This window comes from Musca domestica, unplaced genomic scaffold, assembly GCF_030504385.1.
Source record: "Musca domestica strain aabys unplaced genomic scaffold, Musca_domestica.polishedcontigs.V.1.1 44, whole genome shotgun sequence".
Lineage (NCBI taxonomy): Eukaryota > Metazoa > Arthropoda > Insecta > Diptera > Muscidae > Musca > Musca domestica.
The window spans coordinates 6514472-6527204 of record NW_026712334.1 but is presented as its reverse complement, the minus strand read 5'-3'; positions in this window follow the sequence as shown (position 1 = coordinate 6527204).

Genomic DNA, 12733 nt, shown 5'->3' with positions numbered 1-12733 from the left:
TATTACGGTAATGGGTGTAAAATAGTAATTATATTTGACTATTCTGAAATCAGTCTGACCTCAATTATGAGGTGGATAAAACTATTTTTACTTATTTAAATCACGTGGTTTTTTTTTTTAGTTTGACATGCTATGTTGTTCTGCTATATTTTCGATTTGGCCTCTATTTGTCATCTTGGATTATAAGGGGTGAAGAAAGTTTTCAATGTAGGTCGATGTTTCGCATTTTACCATATTTCAAAGGATTTGGCTAAAAATGTGTATTTGGGGGTGAAAATCTTACACAAAAATTTCAACATATCTACAAATTTTAGAATTTTCTCCATGTAATGGTACCCCCTCAAGTCCACCTTTTGGCGGAAAAACAGACCTACATGGTTAGGGGACTTATGAGGACTCTAATGCGCAATCTATGGTGCTAATGGGTTTAAAAAGTAATTAACTTTGGCTATTCTTAAATCAATTAGCCTCCATTATGAGGTGTACAAAGTACAGTAAATTCCAAATTACTACTCATTTGACTAAAAATTAAAAATGAATCGACCAGTACGTGAACACTTATAACATTCATATCTTTGAATAATTATGCTTTGACAATATGCATAATAGACAAAAACTAGGGGCCGGCAACGCGGACCGGGCCAGCTAGTATATATATATATATATATATATATATATATATATATATATATATATATATATATATATATATATATATATATATATATATATATATATATATATATATATCTATATATATAAATGTAAGTTGTGTTAGTTACTACGCTTATAACTCAAGATCCGCTGATCCGATTTTAACGATTCATACAAATTCGGAATTGTCTCTTTTCCGAAAAGGATAATATTCAAAAAAATCGCGTAAAAATGTGATATATTAACATTTTCATTTTGACTTTTGAAATGTACAATAGTAATGTTTTATTTTGCATGATTTTTTTTTCCATTTTGACTTACTTTTTTCTACTGTACATTTGTAGTGTTTTTTTATATTTTTTTTTTAATTCGAATATTAATACCAATTTATTTAATTGACTTGATTTCTTGAGAACTGAAATTGATGGCGGGTTGCATGGAAGTCAGTGAAATGATATCGAAATAACTTAACGCGGTTAGACCAATGTTAAAAGATAATTACTTTTTCAAATCGCTAAAAAACACGATAAAAGAGATCTCATGGCAAAAATTCTCAAATCGGGAAAAATCGAAAAAAAATCAATGGAAATTGACTAGATATGGAAATAATCCATCCAATGAGAACTTAAAATGCAAAATTCATTGGGGCTGCAACCAGTGAAATACCGAATATGAAGAGCACTGTTATATGCGAACTATATAAAATAGTGGAGCAAATTGAAAATTTGGAAAGAAAAGGATACATTTCCTCGGAAAATTCTTCCGAAACCTTAAAAGTAACCTTAACTCCCATGAAACGTTATACGGTGACTATGCGCTATCATCAGTAGTCAGTTTGGTTGGTACATAACAATCCCAAAAAGGGGGGATCAAACGTTTTTAGGGTCCATTTTATATAGTTTAACCAAACACAAAGGGCCTCAATATTTTGCTCTATACTTCGCAAAAGTTACCATAGAGTTTTAAATTTTTCCTAGGGGTTTCATGAATAATCATTTGTTCAAAATATATATCAGATGTATATTAAATGTTGGTAATTTGAGATTTTAAGAAGAACAACACATTTTTTCAAATAATTATAAGAATAGGACCATGCTTTGGTATAACCCTTATATGTGAACCTATTTCTTTCATATTGCAATAATCCGCCCAATGAGAACTCAAAATGCAATTCATTGGAGCAAAATGGTGCAAAATGGTAGAGCGAATTGGACATTTAGGAAAAAAAACTTTCAAGATATCTTAAATCGCTTTTGCAGGTCACGATATATGACCCCCAGATAAGGGTACACTCCTTTTTCAAGTATAGTTTACATTTTAACCATATTTTACTCATACGCATTTTAGCAAAAGTTGGTAATTTGAGAAGAAACCATCCAAAAAAAGATCACGTTTGGTATAACCATTATATAATTTAAGCTATATTCGGGGTTTTCGACATTTTTCTTTCATTTTTCAGGCCTTTATTTGGCATCTTTGTTTCTACGGGTGTAAAAACCTCTTCTCATAATATTTTGACTTTTGGAGTAGAGTCCATCTTGGTCTTGATCACATTCATCAATTGATTTGGCTAAAAAATTGTATTTAGGCTACTCTGGGATAGAGAATCGTCTTACAGATAATTGTCCACATAGGCATTTATTTGAGTATAGTTCCACATTAGTGTACCCGCAAATCCAACTTCCTAAATGTTTGGTCAGAAAAAAAAATTTGGTATACTATTGAATTTTTAACTCTCAAGAGAATATTGGCTGGGAACGTAGATGTGGGATGTACGTCTACATGCTTTGATCTCCGAAATATCAAATTGTGGCAGAAACATGAAAAAATCACGAATATTATTTTTTGGATCGTTATTGAATTATACTATGAAGAAAAATATGGACTTTATGGGTTTTCCAACACACAATTTAAATTACAAAAATAAATTAATTCCTATCTTAAGGTAATGGGTGTAAAAGACCAATTATCTTTGACTATTTTGAAATCATTCAGATCAGTGTTCTATAATGCCTTAAAAATATGCATTAAAAACTAAAAGTAGGGGCCGGCAACGCGGACCGGGCCAGCTAGTATATATATATATAGATTGGGATATGAGAAATTTGAAGAGAATCGGAAGCTTATTTCGCATTTTATGAACGTTTTGTTATTTTAACTTTTTGCCCGTTGTGGGGGAGGTATCAGAGCGAGTGATCCGGTTAATTTCATATTCACGCCTATTATTAATTTGATAGAAATATTGGCATGTTTGAAAATTATCGGATGTTTATTTCGCGTTTTACGAGTTTCATGGCTATTCAAAATCTTGATCCTTTGTAGGGAGGTACCAGAAGGAGTGGTTCGGTATTTTCCATCTTTACACCAGATTTTGTGTTGGACGTCGTAAACATTAGAAAAGACAATCGGGCTCTTATTTCACATTTTATAAGAGCTGTGATTAGTCAAAATATTGACACTTTTTGTGGGAGGTACATAATGGATTGGGCCGATATTATCCTTTTTCGCATCTGGCATAGCACGGACAAACATTGGGATTTACAAAGTGTGCACAAAATTGAACAGTCCTTTCTTGTTCTATACGATAAATTGTTTTCTGTGGAAATATTGATCTTTTGTGGAGGCAGGTACCATGAGTGGACCGATAGTTTTCATCTCCGAACTCGATCTATGTTTGATAATAATAATTCGATGTACCAAGTTAGGATCGAATCGGATACTTCCTTCGAGAGTTGTTGTGAGCACCAGCCAGACAGACGGACGCACGGACACCTCTAAAGCGACTCCAAATATCCGGAAACGGATTTGGTCCAAGGGGACCTAGGGCCTACACTCTGTTGACATATGACTGAATGTTTAAAAATGCAGATACACAAAAAATCAGAATCGAGTACTTTTTGTGTGCATTTGGTTCGATTTTTTTTTAAATCGTAGCTACTTCTAAACTCTCACCCAAAATTTTACAAAGCAATCTGAAATCTAGCGAAACCAAAAAAAAATCTTCAATCGCCCACTGTGACACATCTTTTTCCACTTCGTTTTTCTTGTTTTCCTTCTAGAGTCCACAACATTTCTTACTTGTTACAGGTAATCGTACATGTTTTTATGGTGTAATGATGGCAATACATCACTGGGAAAAATACAGTATTTCCTCCTCACTCCATATCCTTCTCCACCAAACTCGAACTCGATAACATTTCGTTTGCCAAGTACTTGTACTTATAATCGGAGATGTTCTCTCTCTCTCTAAACCAAAAAGCCACTGGTGTTCCAGCAACCTCAGAAGTTTACTTTAAATGGCATCTCTTAGATTCATATTCGCACTTTTGAAAAACCCAATCTGGCACCCAGTAGATACTTTGCTATAACACAAATAGATTTTCATTACACGTAGATGTGTTTGTGTGTGAGTAAATACACAAGAGAGAGTGTGTTTCTTTTACAGATTCGTTACAGATCCCATTAAATGTCAGTGATTTATGGCTAGTAATTATTCGCAATTTCTCTCGTCTGTTAAGGGAGAATATCAGGATTAACAAGTTGTATCTTGTCTCAGGGGAGAATTTAAAGATTTTCTCAAAAAGTTAAATATTTTTTTTTATGGTATTTTAAAAAGTGTATAGTTGACGGATTTTGTCATACATTTTAACATTTTATAATAAACTAGCTGAACCCGGTGCGCTTCGCTACCCCTTTTGATTTTATATGCATTCAAAATTTTATTTACGAACATATGTTGGATAAAGAAAAACAAATTTAAAAATTAAAAAAAATAAATATTGTACTAATTTAATGCGTTAATAAACAAAATCATTACAAAAGCAGTAACATGACATGCATACACGAAGGATTTGTCCTTTGGATTTATTTATTTCATAGCAAATACCAAGCGTACAGGAAACTGCAATTTTTTAAGTAGAGTGGCATTTCTATTGCAATTAGTGAATTCGAGATAGCAACATACTTCGCCGCAATAAGCGTATTTCAAATAAATTGTTGTGTTGTTTTTTAGTGTTAGCCTAAGGCGTTGTGGGTCAATGGTTCTTATTAAAATCATATCCCAATCTGATCCGATTTAAATATAATTTTAAAAAAAATACTTTTACACCAAACTCCGCCACACCTTTCATATTTCATTGAAATTGGTGCGTCAAATATGTGAAATCGGCCGAGAATATATATATGGGAGCTATATCCAAATCTTCACTAATTTCCAATTAATTTATCACATTTATTATTATAACCAAATTCCGCCACACATTCTGAATTTCATTGGAATCGGTCATATATATCGTGTTTGGTACATAATATGTATGAAATCGGCCGAAATATATATGTTAGCTATATCCAAACCTCAACTGATTTCAATATAATTTGACAATTTTTTCTGGTGCCAGATTTTGTCTCTCTCGCTTTGGGTGCATCAAATATGTGAAATCAGCTGAGTATATAAATGGGAGCTATAATCACATCTGAGCGTATTTGAATATAATTTGTCAAATTTATTTTTGTACCAAATTTAGCCACTCATGCCGAATTTCGTTGGAATCGGAAATACGTATCGTGTTTGGTCCACCAAATACATGAAATCGGCCGAAAATGTATATGGGAGCTATATCCAAATCTGAACCGATTTCAATATAATTTGGGAAATCAATTTTTTAGATAAAATCTATCACACGTTTCAAATTTCATTGAAATTGGGGATACATAGGGTGTTTGGTGCATCAAATGCTTGAAATCGGCCGAAAATATATATGGGAGCTATATCCAAATCTGAACCGATTTCAATATAATTTGACAAATTTATTTTCGGATTAAATCCCGTTACACATTCCAAATTTCATTGGAATCGAACATTCATATTGTGTTTGAGGCATCAAATGAACGAAATCGGTCGAAAATATATATGGGAGCTATATCTAAATCTGAACCGATTACAATATAATTTGGCAAACTTATTTTTGTTCCAAATTCCGTTACGTATTTCAAATTTGGAGACTGTATCTTCAACCAATCAATAGATATGTACATATAAAATCTAAATTTTTGGGAGGTACCTCCGATTCTGATGCTATATCTCCAGTTCCAAGTGGAAATTCAAAAATGTATATAGCCTATGTTACTTTCAGGCGATGTTGCAGTATATATGGAAATTTTCAGGAAAATCTATTCAGCGGTTTTGGAGTCCATAAATTACAAACAAACAAACAAACAAACAAACATACAAACATTTTCCTCTTTTATAGATATAGAGATTGACAAAACAACATATTCAGAGCACGGTATAGGACTTTCTGTCCAAAAATTACCAAAATATATTTTTGATAGAAATAATCATCATATAAGAAGAGAGGATATTATAGATTGCCAGATGATCTTTATTTATAGAAGCCCAGGAAGTTTTCTTTAAGAGAGGACAAAGGAATGATATTTGACAAGAAAAAAAATGAAACACTTCCCGTATCATAGGAATAACATATCTAATTAATTTTTAATTCCATTTAGCCAATTTAATGACGCCTCGAATACCCACACAAAACTGCCTGCCAGGGGAAAAATACCGAAAATACAAAGTAAATTTGCAAGAAATGTAACACTCTAACACTTTGTAGCCATTATGGGCTTCTCCCTTAACGAACTTGCTGAAATGTCCAAGTGGTCATGAATTGAAAGTGCAATGCACTCTCAATAAAATTGCTACATAGTTCTGAGGCAAGTTTTCCATCAACTTTCCTTTTTTATTTGCCAGAGTGGCCTTAGTGTTTCCCCTTGATTTAGTTTCAAGTATAATAGCAAAAAAGGCTTAACAAGTATACCGAATTGAAACAAATAGCAAGAATGCACTGTGTTTTAGAATGTGAAAATAAATATGAGAAAAATACACCCCCCCCACTATTCACAAGGATATTAGATAAGGTAAATTGTGGGATATTCGGAAAAACGGATATGCTCTAACCTGTTGTCGTCTTCGATTCTTGAGTTTGCACCCCGGGTCCTTTACAATATTTTAAGCAATATATTTTATCATGTGCCAAAACTAAACTGCTACCAAAAATGAGAATATTGATGAAAAAAACAGAAGTTGTTATAGTAGAAGAAAACACTTAACAGAACAGAAGCACCTTCCCTCCTCTGCATTATCAAAATTTACCACCCACTCAAATTCAAGTCCATCGTATCTTACCATTCTATTTTGTGTGGACGAGAGTGGAAAACAAGTAACATTTTCCGTTACTTAAGTTTCAAAAAGAAAAAAAAACCCAACGAACACTATAAAACTTTTATAGAAGAGAGCATACTTTAAAATGATACTTTTGGGTAATTGATTTAAAGAGTATACTTCTAGGGGACAAAGTGTAAGTTATTGTTTTTATGGTCAAGTATTTGTTATAATTTTGAAATGTAATTTTACATATTAGTTTCTTTTAAAAGAGGTGTAGATAAGTAAAGAAGTTAAGTGTGAAACATGCTTTTAGGCGAAAGTTGAAGATAATAAATGATAGTTTACATACGAAGCTGTATGTTCAATTATTTGTTTTAAAAAAATTAAATTTTTTAATAATTGGGTGCCCATAAAGTATACTATAAAATTATTCAATATAGATTTTATAGATATTGTTTTACGTTCAAGTTAAGAGGGGCTTACAATGTTCCCTTAACTGCAATAATTGTTGTTGGCTATTTCTGCGTGTTCTCTTGTAAGCAAAGTTTATTACGCCGGTTTTACTTCTAAGAGTATTGTTTTACGTTGTAAGAGTTTAGAGATGTTTCTAACGTTCCCTCAGCTCTTTAATTTTTGAAGATTGTGTAAATTCTCTTGTAAGTCAGAGCGGTATATAACGCAAACTTTCTTCTAAGAGTATTGTTTTACGTAAGAATTGAAATGTGTTTTTTAAGTTCTCTCAGCTCTTAAATTTATGAAGTTTGTTCTCTTGTAAGTAAAGTGGGGCTTCCAAAGTTCCCTTTACTATGAGAGTATTGTCTGACAGTGTTGAAGTGGAGTGGTATTCTAACGTTCCTTCCACTAAAATGTATTGGCGTGTATTTTGGAAGAGTGTATAGGTGGTGTTCCTGTATCATAACCCTGCAGGAAAATAAATTGGTTTAAAACTAATTTAAAATTAGTTTTAAAAAACCACAACTAGTTATTTTTTGATTTATTTCCTTTACGCCAACTAACTATTTTAACATGGGGATGAGCTAGGCAGTGGCCAATTGTCCATTCCTGCATTACTTTGAAACTAAATATAAACTAGTTACTTTTAAACTAACTATAAACCAATTACTTTTAAGCCAATTTTTAGTCAGTTAAAAAAATATGTTAAAAAAGTTCAAAAAGTAATTTTTTTAATTTTTTATTTATTTATTTATCTTTTTTTTTGTTAATTAAATTATTTTTTTTTATTTGAAGGAGGAGTGCTATTTTACGATACTCTGGCTGTACTGTTTTTCTAAGCATATTTTCTTGTGTATTGAGGCCAGCAGCACTAGCTTGTATTATTGTACGTTGCATTTATATCGAAGTATTTTGGAAATGTATTATGCGAATTATTGTAAAGTACTTTGATATAACCAATCATCTTTGTTTTTAGGTCTGTTTTTTCGTTCAAATTGGTTGACTTCTAGATGATTTTACAACCAACCTATAGTTAGCTCATAAATCCATTATTCTACAACTAACTACCAATTGGTTGAAAAGTCATCTGGAGATGAATCACTACTGGTTGATATTCAGATGACTTTTCTACCAATTTGTAGTTAATTGTAGAATAATGCATTTATAACCACCGATTTTCTTAACTGGTTGAGAAAAGTACAGCAGGGAAGTTAGTTCATAAATGCATTATTCTTCAATTAACTACAAATTGGTAGAAAAGTCATCTGAATATCAACCAGTAGTGGTTACTTTGCTTTTTGATCTCCAGATGACTTTCAACCAATTTGCAGTTAGTAGTAGAATAATGCATTTATAACTAACGATTTTCTCAACTAGTTGAAAAAAGTCCCGCAGGGAAACGCTGTCGATGTCACTGTCATCGATGGGTCGTCATCCAAACCCAGTTACGGTCATCAGCGCTGGCCATCACCTGTACTGTGGTTCTTACAATTGATCAAGTGAGGCATATAGAATAATGTCTAAACTATCATGTGTAATATATACAGGGTGAGATGAAAAAACTGCAACCAACTTCTGCTGTCATTTCTAAGCCACTCGTCCGACAGCTGTTAAAATTATTCCAGTGACAGCTCAGTATATTGTTTACAGGCGTACAAAAGCATTTTGATGAGAATTTTCCAGAAAAAAATTATTCGTGATGGAATTCAAGCGGGATAGTGTAATTTCTTTATATATGGCTTGAAAACCACAAGTAACTATAGTTAGAGCACTCCAGCATTTAAATGTGAATAAATCTTTCGTGTCTCGTACCATCGCTTGTTACCGTGATACTGGTAGCGTAGCCCGACGCCAAGGAAGTGGACGGAAGAAAACAGCAACATTAGCAGAAATGGATTGAAAAGTATAGAAGCGACTTGACCGAATTCCACGTCCCAGTGTCCAAAAATGACTCGTGAGCTGAACATTTCGCAATATTCCATTCGGCAAATATCGAAAAAATTAGCTCGGGTTAAAGACATTGAAATTCCAAAAAGTGCAACAACTCGTATTAATCGGCAGTAGCATCACAATAAATGCCGAATATTATCGCGAAAATATTCTGGAGGGTATACTTAAGTCTTTGGACTTTTCCTTGGACATTCCAACGGGACTCGGCACCATCGCACTCAGCACTCGCCACCCAAGAATGGTTACAAAATTAGGTTCATTTCCAGCGCTCAATGGACACCAAAATCTCCAAGGTTGGCACTAAAAAATACTAAAGTGCCAATCCCATCAAGCGCTTCGCCAAGGATGGGCCAAAATACCGCAGAGCAACATTCGGGCAGCGTGTGACGGTTCCATTGGCAGTTTGAAGGCCATAATTCGTGCCAAAGGTGACCAATTCGGACAAATCTAAACTTATTCTAAAATTTGATGCTATTTCCGACATTTTTTTTTTTTTTGCTTTAATTTAATAAAATTTCAGAAAGAAATGTAAAAATTATGGCATTAGACTTTGTTGCAGTTTTTTATCTCACCCTGAGTATTTAATTACGTGAACTGTAATCCCATAGCATCATCTCTCAAATGTCTCTTAAACTAAATAAATTATTTGTGACAACCCCAACCCACGCTGAACGTACCTCAGCTTCAAAGTGTATAAAGTAGCACCTTATGAAGATAAAAATAATAAATAAAATTTCCCAACACCACTTTATGACAACTCATTTAATGACAGCAAAATTTGTTTGTAAAATTAATAAATTTTAAAATGTCCTTATAAATAAAATTTTAAATTGGTCACTCTGCAATTTATCGAATATTGCAGTATTATTTTCCACTAACTATTGAGTTAATCTTTTCTTAAATGCTATAATTTTGTCTACTCGTCTTCTGTAGTCATTTTCCCAATCCATCCAATGCCCCGACAAAAAGGAAAACGCCGTAATGACCGTTGTTTAAAAACCAACCGCAAATACATTTAAGAAGATGAAAAAAAAACACCCTTCCATTTACGTTCTTTCTGTTCTTGTCAAAAAAACAAAAAAAAAAAAATGTAATCGGCTTAATTCGCTTAAATACCACTTTGGTTATTTAAAAATTTATGTGGCCAAATGGGGGCCGCGTTCACAAATGGTACTTGAGAGCCACACCATCGATGCATAAATACATCACATTAGATTTAATGCCCACACTTGCATACAATGGGTACATTATTGCAAAATAAGAAGCGAATAAGGCATAAAAAGGGGTTTATTTATTCGATACTGTAAGCCACTCATTCACGCCATGCCGAACACTAAAAGACTTGAGGAAAGGAAAGATATGGAACTTTCAACATGTTACAATTTGAAATTTTTGCAATCGAACGAATTGAAATAGATAAAGAAAAGGTAGAACCTGTCGATGATGGATAATATTCATTACAGATTACTTATGATCCTCCACATAACATTCCAAAGCAATTGTCTGGATTTTATCGAATATATATTTCATGGTTGGTGTCTGTTTCCCCTGATCAACGGACGTGGAACTTCATAATTTTTTGTCATATGTTGTAGTACCGATATGTTGTAGTACCGATCCAAATACGATATTTGAAACAATTCCTTTGCATAATGTCGCTATATCATCAAATTTGAAAGAATTCCGGTGAATAATGTTGCTAATATCGATACATTGACAATATAGACAATTCTCTTCTAGGTGGTAAAGTGCTCAGAAGAAACCCCTTGCGTGAATTATGAGGAAATTCCATTGAAAATTGTTTCTAAAATTATGAAAATAACGAATATCGGGAAATACCGTAATATCGGAGTTATACGATATCATCGGCCTATATGATCAATTCTCTTCCAGGGGGCAAACTACTCAAAAGCAACTCCTTATGTGGATTTTCAGACAATTCCATTGAAAAATTTGACTACAATCATCAAAATACCGAATATCGGGAGGCATCGTTATATCGGAGATATACGATATCGTACAATTGCATCGACAATTCTCTTCTAGGGAGTAAAGTACTCACAAAAAACTCCTTGCTTAGAGTTTAAGACAACTCGATTTAAAAATGCGGCTAAACCTATCAAAATAACGGGGGTATGGGGGTTTAATGGGGGATATACGATATCGTGGATCGATATAGCCCAATTTCGAAATTGACCTTTCTGCACACAAAAGACTGATCTGTGGAAAATTTTAATTTTTTTTATATTTTTGACCTGTCTGGACTTCTTCTTCTTATCTTAAGTCGGTTTGACTCTAGCGTAATTAAAACAGAAGAACAGACGGACGGACAGGGATACTGGCAGATAGTGTGATTACTACTGATAGACGGTTGTCGCTAAATCTAAATATACCTTGTTGGGTATGACATGAGTATTTCGAGGAGTTACAAACGGAATGACAAAGTTAATATACCCTCAATGGTATGGTAGAGGGTAGAAAAATAGAGTCCCGCCCTCCCATCTTTAAACTTTGCCTTGCTGGCTTTAAATTCGTACTGTATGTTGGAAGGTGTCACTTCAGGGCTTTTTTCGGGACTCCTGGCCCATATGGAAAAGATGCATTTTTAATATATCTGTTGAGGGCTCAAAATACTAAATTACAGTTCGTGGTGAAACCTCCCAATTTAAATAGGACGACATATTTACATGAAATCTATACCCAAAAAGTGGACTTGTGTTAACCATTTTCTGCAAAAGATATCACATGCACATATAAAACTTGAAGAAGCAAATTCTGACAATTCCATTTAAACCTTCAAAACACCTAAAACCCAGACCATTGAAAGCTATAATACCGATTTCTCCTATAGTGCTAACTTAAACTAAATTCACGTGATAAAACGGCCAAACCCCTTAGAACTGATGTAAGGCTGAAAATTCCCTTTGTTATCTTTAATTTTTAAATTTCACACAAAATCGACAATTAGCTCCCAATTCATACCTTCCTACAAAAATACACCTCTTTTCAATTGCTTCATGTATATATACATACATAGTACCCATACAGATTAACAAAACGGCAACTTAAACAAAGTTGCACTAAAACGTTTAAATATTAATGTATAAAACCATTTGCAGATATTAAACATTGAAGTCAATGTTGTAATCTAACATTCTGGCGTTGTTGTTGCCCTTGCTGTTGTGTGATTTTTAAACTGCTCTTTGATGGATATGCTTGCTCGCAGACATCAACATTTTCGGGTCCCTATGTTGACTTCCATCAAATAAACATTTTCACCAAATTGCGGAAGCAATAAACTAAATCATCATTTGAATATACAATGTCACAGCCAGGCACACACACCTACAACCACACATAACAGATCACGATTTGGTTAACACAACGCGTCCTCTTTAGTGGTGTAACGCGTCACAGCGTAAAGGATTTGTATGGCTGGCTGTTCGGGTGTGTGTGTGTGCGCGTGGAGGTTGGAGTGTTGTAAGCCACACATGTAAACATGAAGCAACA